Genomic DNA, 12,973 nt, shown 5'->3' with positions numbered 1-12,973 from the left:
TCTCGATGAACATACATTGTGACTTGAAATAAGTACATGTAGATGATGATTGCAGCACTTTAGTTGAATGGAAGAAACATGTGGAAATTGCTGTGGCAAGATTTGGGTAATCTTCGTTGGTGTGAAGGTAATGAAAAAGTGAAATATGGAACTGTACTATTTTGTCTTGAAATATACCCTTCATATGAAAGATTCAAATGGAGGAAAGTTTGGAATGTCACGAAATCTAGAAATAGGCATGTTAATGAGAATTGTATATTCCTGTACGGAAATAAAATTTCTAAGGTAAGCGGAAAGGAAACCTCAGGAAACAAACACGTAAGACAAGGCAATTTTCGACTAGTATCAAATTAGGATGTGCGCTAAGATTTGAGAGTGGAGATACTGAAAGTGCTTAAGAACACGTTCCTATCATCTTCTTGTGTTACTTTTGGGTATCTGAGGATATTTTCAAATGCATGACATCAGGTTTCTTGGCAATATGAGAAAAAGTATAACTTAAACAGAGCAATTACTTTTGCAATACGTCATCGTTAACTCAAACCGTTAACATGTTTTCAGTCTCTTGACATTGATATGAAGACAATAGGTAATTAGGTACTGATGGAATTCGTAAAATACCTCAATTAAACATAGCAAACAAAGTGGTCCTCGTATAAAAATATTGTGTTTCATTGGGTTATAATTTTCAAATTAAGAACCTCATTGCAGTTTAAAGATTACTAATCTCGTGTGGACAAATGCCCATGCTGATTAAAATGCAATGAACACCTGACACTTAATGGTATCATTATGATCTCTAAAGTGTTTATCATCACAACAGGCATTAAAATCGTTGTATATAGACCATGCTTAGAATAGTTGCATTTGATATTAAATACACACGTTTTGCCTGACATGACTGCACAATCCATAATTTCAAGACGGCAGTGTCCGTCACAACCAAATGGTTGAGTAAAGCAATTATGATTAACGTAAGTAATTATTTGAGATAAATATAATTCGTAAATATTTAGAGATTGAGGTAGTATATTAGAAATAAATGCTTTAAATAGTGTTGCTAAAGGTTGATAGAGCACTAATTGTATCTTTCTTTCCTTTCAGGAGGTAAGTATCTACACTCTCGAAAACATACATTCTGACTTTACGTAAGTAAATGTAGGTGATGATTGCAATAGTGTAGCTGAATGGAACAAAGATGTGCCTATTTAGGTGGCAAGATTAGGGTTAGGTAAGATGCTGTCAAGTGAATGAAAAAGCTAGAGACGGAAAGAGAATATTTTGTCTCGACATATACTCTTCATAGCCAAGAACTAAATATAGCAACTTTTTCGATGTCCTATTATCTAGAAAAGAGTTACTTGAATGCGAAAATTTGTATTCGTATCCAGAAACTAAATTTGAAATGTTATGGAAAAGGAAACCTCAGGAAATATACTCGTAAGTCATGCGAGTTTTTGACTAATATCCGATGAGGATGTGAAACAAAGACTTGTTAGTGCAGAGACTGAAGATGCTTAATCACACTTTCATATCATTTTGGTGGTACATTTGGGTATCAAAAGTAGTTTTCAGATGCGTGAATGAGTTATCATGGCAATATCAGTAAAAGAATATAACTTAAACAGAGCGATTATCCTTGCACTACGTCGTCGTAAACTCAGATCGTCTACATCTTTTAATCTCTTAAGATTGGTATGAACAAAATGGGTAATAGGTACTGATGGATTTAGTAAAATACCAAAATCTTCCAAAGCAAACAACGCGCTACTCCTATGAAGAGATTACGATACAATGGGCAACACGATTCAAAATAAGAACTTCATTGCAGTTTAAAGATTACTAATTCTCGTATGGAGGAATGTACATGCTGATCAGAATGTAATGAACACCTGATGCTGGACGGTATCATTATGAGCTCTAACGTGTTTGTCATTAAAACCAGGCTCTAAAATATTTGTATTTACACCGTGCTTGGGAAAGTAGCATTTGACATTGAATAACACGAGGTTTCCTTGAAAGGATTACAAAATCCACAATTCCAACACGGCAGCGTGCATTACAACGAAGTGGTCAAGTAAAACAATGATGAATAATACATGTGATTACTTGAGATATGGATAATTCATAATCAAGTGGAGATTGAAGTAGTATATTGGAAATATGTGCTCGAAATTGATAGTGTTGCGTACGATTGATAGAGTATTAATAGTAGTCGTTAAGTACCTACATTCTCGATGAACATACATTGTGACTTGAAATAAGTACATGTAGATGATGATTGCAGCACTTTAGTTGAATGGAACAAACATGTGAAAATTGCTGTGGCAAGATTTGGGTAACCTTCGTTGGTGTGAATGTAATGAAAAAGTGAAATATGGAACTGTACTATTTTGTCTTGAAAGATACCCTTCATATGAAAGATTCAAATGGAGGAAAGTTTGGAATGTAACGAAATCTAGAAATAGGCACGTTAATGAGAATTGTATATTTCTGTACGGAAATAAAACTTGGAAGGTAAGCGGAAAGGAAACCTCAGGAAGCAAACACGTAAGACAAGGCAATTTTCGACGAGTATCAAATTAGGATGTGCGCTAAGATTTGAGAGTGGAGATACTGAAAGTGCTTAAGAACACGTTCCTATCATCTTCTGTTACTTTTGGGTATATGAGGATATTTTCAAATGCATGACATCAGGTTTCTTGGCAATATGAGAAAAAGTATAAGTTAAACAGAGCAATTACGTTTGCAATACGTCATCGTTAACTCAAACCGTTAACATGTTTTTAATCTCTTGACATTGATATGAACACGATAGGTAATTAGGTACTGATGGAATTAGTAAAATACCTCAATTAAACATAGCAAACAAGGTGGTCCTCATATAAAAATATTGTGTTTCATTGGGCTATAATTTTCAAATTAAGAACCTCATTGCAGTTTAAAGATTACTAATCTCATGTGGATAAATGTCCATGCTGATCAAAATGCAATGAACACCTGACACTTAATGGTATCATTATGATCTCTAAAGTGATTATCATCACAACAGGCACTAAAATAGTTGTATATACACCATGCTTAGAATATTTGCATTTGATATTAAATACACACGTTTTGCCTGACATGATTGCACAATCCATAATTTCAAGACGGCAGTGTGCGTCACAGCCAAGTGGTTGAGTAAAACAATTATGATTATCATAAGTTATTATTTGAGATAAATATAATTCGTAAATATTTAGAGATTGAGGTAGTATATTAGAAATAAATGCTTTAAATAGTGTTGCTAAAGGTTGATAGAGCACTAATTGTATCTTTCTTTCCTTTCAGTTGGTAAGTATCTACATTCTCGAAAACATACATTCCGACTTTAAGTAAGTAAATGTAGGTGATGATTGCAATAGTGTAGCTGAATGGAACAAAGATGTGCCTATTTAGGTGGCAAGATTTGGGTTAGGTAAGTTGCTGTCAAGTGAATGAAAAAGCTAGAGACGGAAATGGAATATTTTGTCTTTAAATATACTCTTCATAGCCAAAACCAAAATATAGCAACTTTTTCGATGTCATAATATCTAGAAAAGAGTTACTTGAATGCGATAATTTGTATTCGTATGCAGAAACTAAATTTGAAATGTTATGGAAAAGGAAACCTCAGGAAATATACTTGTAAGTCATGCCAATTTTTGACTAATATCCGATGAGGATGTGAAACAAAGACTTGTTAGTGCAGAGACTGAAGGTGCTTAGTCACACTTTCATATCATTTTGGTGGTACGTTTGGGTATCAAAAGTTGTTTTCAGATGCGTGAATGAGTTATCATGGCAATATCAGTTAAAGGATATAACTTAAACAGAGCGATTATCCTTGCACTACGTCGTTGTAAACTCAGATCGTTTACATCTTTTAATCTTTTAAGATTGGTATGAACAAAATGTGTAATAGGTACTGATGGATTTAGTAAAATACCAAAATCTTCCAAAGCAAACAACGCGCTACTCCTATGAAGAGATTACGATACAATGGGCAAGAAGATTCAAAATAAGAACTTCATTGCAGTTTAAAGATTACTAATTCTCGTATGGAGGAATGTACATGCTGATCAGAATGTAATGAACACCTGACGCTGGACGGTATTATTATGAGCTCTAACGTGTTTGTCATTAAAAGCAGGCTCTAAAATATTTGTATTTACACCGTGCTTGGGAAAGTAGCATTTGACATTGAATAACACGAGGTTTCCTTGACACGATTACAAAATGCACAATTCCAACACGGCAGCGTGCATTACAACGAAGTGGTCATGATGAATAGTACATGTTATTACTTGAGATATGGATAATTCGTAATGAAGTGGAGATTGAAGTAGTATATTGGAAATATGTGCTCGAAATTGATAGTGTTGCGTACGATTGATAGAGTATTAATAGTAGTCGTTAAGTACCTAATTCTCGATGAACATACATTGTGACTTGAAATAAGTACATGTAGATGATGATTGCAGCACTTTAGTTGAATGGAAGAAACATGTGGAAATTGCTGTGGCAAGATTTGGGTAATCTTCGTTGGTGTGAAGGTAATGAAAAAGTGAAATATGGAACTGTACTATTTTGTCTTGAAATATACCCTTCATATGAAAGATTCAAATGGAGGAAAGTTTGGAATGTCACGAAATCTAGAAATAGGCATGTTAATGAGAATTGTATATTCCTGTACGGAAATAAAATTTCTAAGGTAAGCGGAAAGGAAACCTCAGGAAACAAACACGTAAGACAAGGCAATTTTCGACTAGTATCAAATTAGGATGTGCGCTAAGATTTGAGAGTGGAGATACTGAAAGTGCTTAAGAACACGTTCCTATCATCTTCTTGTGTTACTTTTGGGTATCTGAGGATATTTTCAAATGCATGACATCAGGTTTCTTGGCAATATGAGAAAAAGTATAACTTAAACAGAGCAATTACTTTTGCAATACGTCATCGTTAACTCAAACCGTTAACATGTTTTCAGTCTCTTGACATTGATATGAAGACAATAGGTAATTAGGTACTGATGGAATTCGTAAAATACCTCAATTAAACATAGCAAACAAAGTGGTCCTCGTATAAAAATATTGTGTTTCATTGGGTTATAATTTTCAAATTAAGAACCTCATTGCAGTTTAAAGATTACTAATCTCGTGTGGACAAATGCCCATGCTGATTAAAATGCAATGAACACTTGACACTTAATGGTATCATTATGATCTCTAAAGTGTTTATCATCACAACAGGCATTAAAATCGTTGTATATAGACCATGCTTAGAATAGTTGCATTTGATATTAAATACACACGTTTTGCCTGACATGACTGCACAATCCATAATTTCAAGACGGCAGTGTCCGTCACAACCAAATGGTTGAGTAAAGCAATTATGATTAACGTAAGTAATTATTTGAGATAAATATAATTCGTAAATATTTAGAGATTGAGGTAGTATATTAGAAATAAATGCTTTAAATAGTGTTGCTAAAGGTTGATAGAGCACTAATTGTATCTTTCTTTCCTTTCAGGAGGTAAGTATCTACATTCTCGAAAACATACATTCTGACTTTACGTAAGTAAATGTAGGTGATGATTGCAATAGTGTAGCTGAATGGAACAAAGATGTGCCTATTTAGGTGGCAAGATTTCGGTTAGGTAAGTTGCTGTCAAGTGAATGAAAAATCTAGAGACGGAAATGGAACATTTTGTCTCGAAATATACTCTTCATATCCAAAACCAAAATATAGCAACCTTTTCGATGTCATAATATCTAGAAAAGAGTTACTTGAATGCGAAAATTTGTATTCGTATGCAGAAACTAAATTTGAAATGATATGGAAAAGGAAACCTCAGGAAATATACTCGTAAGTCATGCCAATTTTTGACTAATATCCGATGAGGATGTGAAACAAAGACTTGTTAGTGCAGAGACTGAAGGTGCTTAATCACACATTCATATCATTTTCTTGTGGTACGTTTGGGTATCAAAAGTTGTTTTCAGATGCGTGAATGAGTTATCATGGCAATATCAGTTAAAGGATATAACTTAAATAGAGCGATTATCCTTGCACTACGTCGTCGTAAACTCAGATCGTTTACATCTTTTAATCTCTTAAGATTGGTATGAACAAAATGGGTAATAGGTACTGACGGATTTAGTAAAATACCAAAATCTTCCAAAGCAAACAACGCGCTACTCCTATGAAGAGATTACGATACAATGGGCAACACGATTCAAAATAAGAACTTCATTGCAGTTTAAAGATTACTAATTCTCGTATGGAGGAATGTACATGCTGATCAGAATGTAATGAACACCTGATGCTGGACGGTATCATTATGAGCTGTAACGTGTTTGTCATTAAAAGCAGGCTCTAAAATATTTGTATTTACACCGTGCTTGGGAAAGTAGCATTTGACATTGAATAACACGAGGTTTCCTTGACACGATTACAAAATGCACAATTCCAACACGGCAGCGTGCATTACAACGAAGTGGTCAAGTAAAACAATGATGAATAGTACATGTTATTACTTGAGATATAGATAATTCGTAATCAAGTGGAGATTGAAGTAGTATATTGGAAATATGTGCTCGAAATTGATAGTGTTGCGTACGATTGATAGAGTATTAATAGTAGTCGTTAAGTACCTACATTCTCGATGAACATACATTGTGACTTGAAATAAGTACATGTAGACGATGATTGCAGCACTTTAGTTGAATGGAAGAAACATGTGGAAATTGCTGTGGCAAGATTTGGGTAATCTTCGTTGGTGTGAAGGTAATGAAAAAGTGAAATATGGAACAGTACTATTTTGTCTTGAAAGATACCCTTCATATGAAAGATTCAAATGGAGGAAAGTTTGGAATGTCACGAAATCTGGAAATAGGCACGTTAATGAGAATTGTATATTCCTGTACGGAAATAAAATTTCTAAGGTAAGCGGAAAGGAAACCTCAGGAAACAAACTCGTAAGACAAGGCAATTTTCGACTAGTATCAAATTAGGATGTGCGCTAAGATTTGAGAGTGGAGATACTGAAAGTGCTTAAGAACACGTTCCTATCATCTTCTTGTGTTACTTTTGGGTATCTGAGGATATTTTCAAATGCATGACATCAGGTTTCTTGGCAATATGAGAAAAAGTATAACTTAAACAGAGCAATTACTTTTGCAATACGTCATCGTTAACTCAAACCGTTAACATGTTTTCAGTCTCTTGACATAGATATGAAGACAATAGGTAATTAGGTACTGATGGAATTCGTAAAATACCTCAATTAAACATAGCAAACAAAGTGGTCCTCATATAAAAATATTGTGTTTCATTGGGCTATAATTTTCAAATTAAGAACCTCATTGCAGTTTAAAGATTACTAATCTCATGTGGATAAATGTCCATGCTGATCAAAATGCAATGAACACCTGTCACTTAATGGTATCATTATGATCTCTAAAGTGATTATCATCACAACAGGCATTAAAATAGTTGTATATACACCATGCTTAGAATATTTGCATTTTGATATTAAATACACACGTTTTGCCTGACATGATTGCACAATCCATAATTTCAAGACGGCAGTGTCCGTCACAGCCAAATGGTTGAGTAAAGCAATTATGATTAACATAAGGAATTATTTGAGATAAATATAATTCGTAAATATTTAGAGATTGAGGTAGTATATTAGAAATAAATGCTTTAAATAGTGTTGCTAAAGGTTGATAGAGCACTAATTGTATCTTTCTTTCCTTTCAGGTGGTAAGTATCTACATTCTCGAAAACATACATTCCGACTATAAGTAAGTAAATGTAGGTGATGATTGCAATAGTGTAGCTGAATGGAACAAAGATGTGCCTATTTAGGTGGCAAGATTTGGGTTAGGTAAGTTCCTGTGAAGTGAATGAAAAAGCTAGAGACGGAAATGGAATATTTTGTCTCGAAATATACTCTTCATAGCCAAAACCAAAATATAGCAACTTTTTCGATGTCGTAATATCTAGAAAAGAGTTACTTGAATGCGAAAATTTGTATTCGTATCCAGAAACTAAATTTGAAATGTTATGGAAAAGGAAACCTCAGGAAATATACTCGTAAGTCATGCCAATTTTTAACTAATATCCGATGAGGATGTGAAACAAAGACTTGAGAGTGCGCGACTGAAGGTGCTTAATCACACTTTCATATCATTTTCTTGTGGTACGTTTGGGTATCAAAAGTAGTTTTCAGATGCGTGAATGAGTTATCATGGCAATATCAGTAAAAGGACGTAACTTAAACAGAGCGATTATCCTTGCACTACGTCGTCGTAAACTCAGATCGTTTACATCTTTTAATCTCTTAAGATTGGTATGAACAAAATGGGTAATAGGTACTGATGGATTTAGTAAAATACCAAAATCTTCCAAAGCAAACAACGCGCTACTCCTATGAAGAGATTACGATACAATGGGCAAGAAGATTCAATATAAGAACTTCATTGCAGTTTAAAGATTACTAATTCTCGTATGGAGGAATGTACATGCTGATCAGAATGTAATGAAGACCTGATGCTGGACGGTATCATTATGAGCTCTAACGTGTTTGTCATTAAAAGCAGGCTCTAAAATATTTGTATTTACACCGTGCTTGGGAAAGTAGCATTTGACATTGAATAACACGAGGTTTCCTTGACACGATTACAAAATGCACAATTCCAACACGGCAGCGTGCATTACAACGAAGTGGTGATGATGAATAGTACATGTTATTACATGAAATATGGATAATTCGTAATCAAGTGGAGATTGAAGTAGTATATTGGAAATATGTGCTCAATATTGATAGTGTTGCGTACGATTGATAGAGTATTAATAGTAGTCGTTAAGTACCTACATTCTCGATGAACATACATTGTGACTTGAAATAAGTACATGTAGACGATGATTGCAGCACTTTAGTTGAATGGAAGAAACATGTGGAAATTGCTGTGGCAAGATTTGGGTAATCTTCGTTGGTGTGAAGGTAATGAAAAAGTGAAATATGGAACTGTACTATTTTGTCTTGAAAGATACCCTTCATATGAAAGATTCAAATGGAGGAAAGTTTGGAATGTAACGAAATCTAGAAATAGGCACGTTAATGAGAATTGTATATTCCTGTACGGAAATAAAACTTGGAAGGTAAGCGGAAAGGAAACCTCAGGAAACAAACACGTAAGACAAGGTAATTTTCGACGAGTATCAAATTAGGATGTGCGCTAAGATTTGAGAGTGGAGATACCGAAAGTGCTTAAGGACACATTCCTATCATCTTCTGTTACTTTTGGGTATATGAGGATATTTTCAAATGCATTACATCAGGTTTGTTGGCAATATGAGAAAAGGTATAACTTAAACAGAGCAATTACGTTTGCAATACGTCATCGTTAACTCAAACCGTTAACATGTTTTTAATCTCTTGACATTGATATGAACACGATAGGTAATTAGGTACTGATGGAATTAGTAAAATACCTCAATTAAACATAGCAAACAAAGTGGTCCTCATATAAAAATATTGTGTTTCATTGGGCTATGATATTCAAATTAAGAACCTCATTGCAGTTTAAAGATTACTAATCTCATGTGGATAAATGTCCATGGTGATCAAAATGCAATGAACACCTGTCACTTAATGGTATCATTATGATCTCTAAAGTGATTATCATCACAACAGGCATTAAAATAGTTGTATACACCATGCTTAGAATATTTGCATTTGATATTAAATACACACGTTTTGCCTGAAATGATTGCACAATCCATAATTTCAAGACGGCAGTGTGCGTCACAGCCAAGTGGTTGAGTAAAACAATTATGATTATCATAAGTTATTATTTGAGATAAATATAATTCGTAAATATTTAGAGATTGAGGTAGTATATTAGAAATAAATGCTTTAAATAGTGTTGCTAAAGGTTGATAGAGCACTAATTGTATCTTTCTTTCCTTTCAGTTGGTAAGTATCTACATTCTCGAAAACATACATTCCGACTTTAAGTAAGTAAATGTAGGTGATGATTGCAATAGTGTAGCTGAATGGAACAAAGATGTGCCCATTTAGGTGGCAAGATTTGGGTTAGGTAAGTTGCTGTCAAGAGAATGAAATAGATAGAGACCGAAATGGAATATTTTGTCTCGAAGTATACTCTTCATAGCTAAAAACTAAATATAGCAACTTTTTCGATGTCATAATATCTAGAAAAGAGTTACTTGAATGCGAAAATTTGTATTCGTATCCAGAAACTAAATTTGAAATGTTATGGAAAAGGAAACCTCAGGAAATATACTCGTAAGTCATGCCAATTTTTGACTAATATCCGATGAGGATGTGAAACAAAGACTTGTTAGTGCAGAGACTGAAGATGCTTAATCACACTTTCATATCATTTTGGTGGTACGTTTGGGTATCAAAAGTTGTTTTCAGATGCGTGAATGAGTTATCATGGCAATATCAGTTAAAGGATATAACTTAAACAGAGCGATTATCCTTGCACTACGTCGTCGTAAACTCAGATCGTTTACATCTTTTAATCTCTTAAGATTGGTATGAACAAAATGGGTAATAGGTACTGATGGATTTAGTAAAATACCAAAATCTTCCAAAGCAAACAACGCGCTACTCCTATGAAGAGATTACGATACAATGGGCAAGAAGATTCAAAATAAGAACTTCATTGCAGTTTAAAGATTACTAATTCTCGTATGGAGGAATGTACATGCTGATCAGAATGTAATGAAGACCTGATGCTGGACGGTATCATTATGAGCTCTAACGTGTTTGCCATTAAATGCAGGCTCTAAAATATTTGTATTTACACCGTGCTTGGGAAAGTAGCATTTGACATTGAATAACACGAGGTTTCCTTGACACGATTACAAAATGCACAATTCCAACACGGCAGCGTGCATTACAACGAAGTGGTCATGATGAATAGTACATGTTATTACTTGAGATATGGATAATTCGTAATCAAGTGGAGATTGAAGTAGTATATTGCAAATATGTGCTCGAAATTGATAGTGTTGCGTACAATTGATAGAGTATTAATAGTAGTCGTTAAGTACCTACATTCTCGATGAACATACATTGTGACTTGAAATAAGTACATGTAGACGATGATTGCAGCAGTTTAGTTGAATGGAAGAAACATGTGGAAATTGCTGTGGCAAGATTTGGGTAATCTTCGTTGGTGTGAAGGTAATGAAAAAGTGAAATATGGAACTGTACTATTTTGTCTTGAAAGATACCCTTCATATGAAAGATTCAAATGGAGGAAAGTTTGGAATGTCACGAAATCTAGAAATAGGCACGTTAATGAGAATTGTATATTCCTGTACGGAAATAAAACTTGGAAGGTAAGCGGAAAGGAAACCTCAGGAAAGAAACTCGTAAGACAAGGCAATTTTCGACGAGTATCAAATTAGGATGCGCTAATATTTGAGAGTGGAGATATCGAAAGTGCTTAAGAACACTTTCCTAACATCTTCTGTTACTTTTGGGTATCTGAGGATATTTTCAAATGCATTACATTAGGTTTCTTGGCAATATGAGAAAAAGTATAAGTTAAACAGAGGAATTACGTTTGCAATACGTCATCGTTAACTCAAACTGTTAACATGTTTTTAATCTCTTGACATTGATATAAACACAATAGGTAATTAGGTACTGATGGAATTAGTAAAATGCCTCAATTAAACATAGCAAACAAAGTGGTCCTCATATAAAAATATTGTGTTTCATTGGGCTATGATATTCAAATTAAGAACCTCATTGCAGTTTAAAGATTACTAATCTCATGTGGATAAATGTCCATGCTGATCAAAATGCAATGAACACCTGTCACTTAATGGTATCATTATGATCTCTAAAGTGATTATCATCACAACAGGCATTAAAATAGTTGTATATACACCATGCTTAGAATATTTGCATTTGATATTAAATACACACGTTTTGCCTGAGATGATTGCACAATCCATAATTTCAAGACGGCAGTGTGCGTCACAGCCAAGTGGTTGAGTAAAACAATTATGATTATCATAAGTTATTATTTGAGATAAATATAATTCGTAAATATTTAAAGATTGAGGTAGTATATTAGAAATAAATGCTTTAAATAGTGTTGCTAAAGGTTGATAGAGCACTAATTGTATCTTTCTTTCCTTTCAGGGGGTAAGTATCTACATTCTCGAAAACATACATTCCGACTTTAAGTAAGTAAATGTAGGTGATGATTGCAATAGTGTAGCTGAATGGAACAAAGATGTGCCTATTTAGGTGGCAAGATTTGGGTTAGGTAAATTGCTGTCAAGTGAATGAAAAAGCTAGAGACGGAAATGGAACATTTTGTCTCGAAATATACTCTTCATAGCCAAAACCAAAATATAGCAACCTTTTCGATGTCATAATATCTAGAAAAGAGTTACTTGAATGCGAAAATTTGTATTCGTATCCAGAAACTAAATTTGAAATGTTATGGAAAAGGAAACCTCAGGAAATATACTCGTAAGTCATGCCAATTTTTGACTAATATCCGATGAGGATGTGAAACAAAGACTTGTTAGTGCAGAGACTGAAGGTGCTTTATCACACTTTCATATCATTTTGGTGGTACATTTGGGTATGAAAAGTAGTTTTCAGATGCGTGAATGAGTTATCATGGCAATATGAGTAAAAGGATATAACTTAAACAGAGCGATTATCCTTGCACTACGTCGTCGTAAACTCAGATCGTTTACATCTTTTAATCTCTTAAGATTGGTATGAACAAAATGGGTAATAGGTACTGATGGATTTAGTAAAATACCAAAATCTTCCAAAGCAAACAACGCGCTACTCCTATGAAGAGATTACGATACAATGGGCAAGAAGATTCAAAATAAGAACTTCATTGCAGTTTAAAGATTACTAATTCTCGT

The sequence above is a fragment of the Sinohyriopsis cumingii genome, chromosome 14 (genome assembly GCF_028554795.1).
Source record: "Sinohyriopsis cumingii isolate HCF-2022 chromosome 14, ASM2855479v2, whole genome shotgun sequence".
NCBI classification, from domain to species: Eukaryota; Metazoa; Mollusca; class Bivalvia; order Unionida; family Unionidae; genus Sinohyriopsis; species Sinohyriopsis cumingii.
This window is presented reverse-complemented; position numbering follows the sequence as displayed.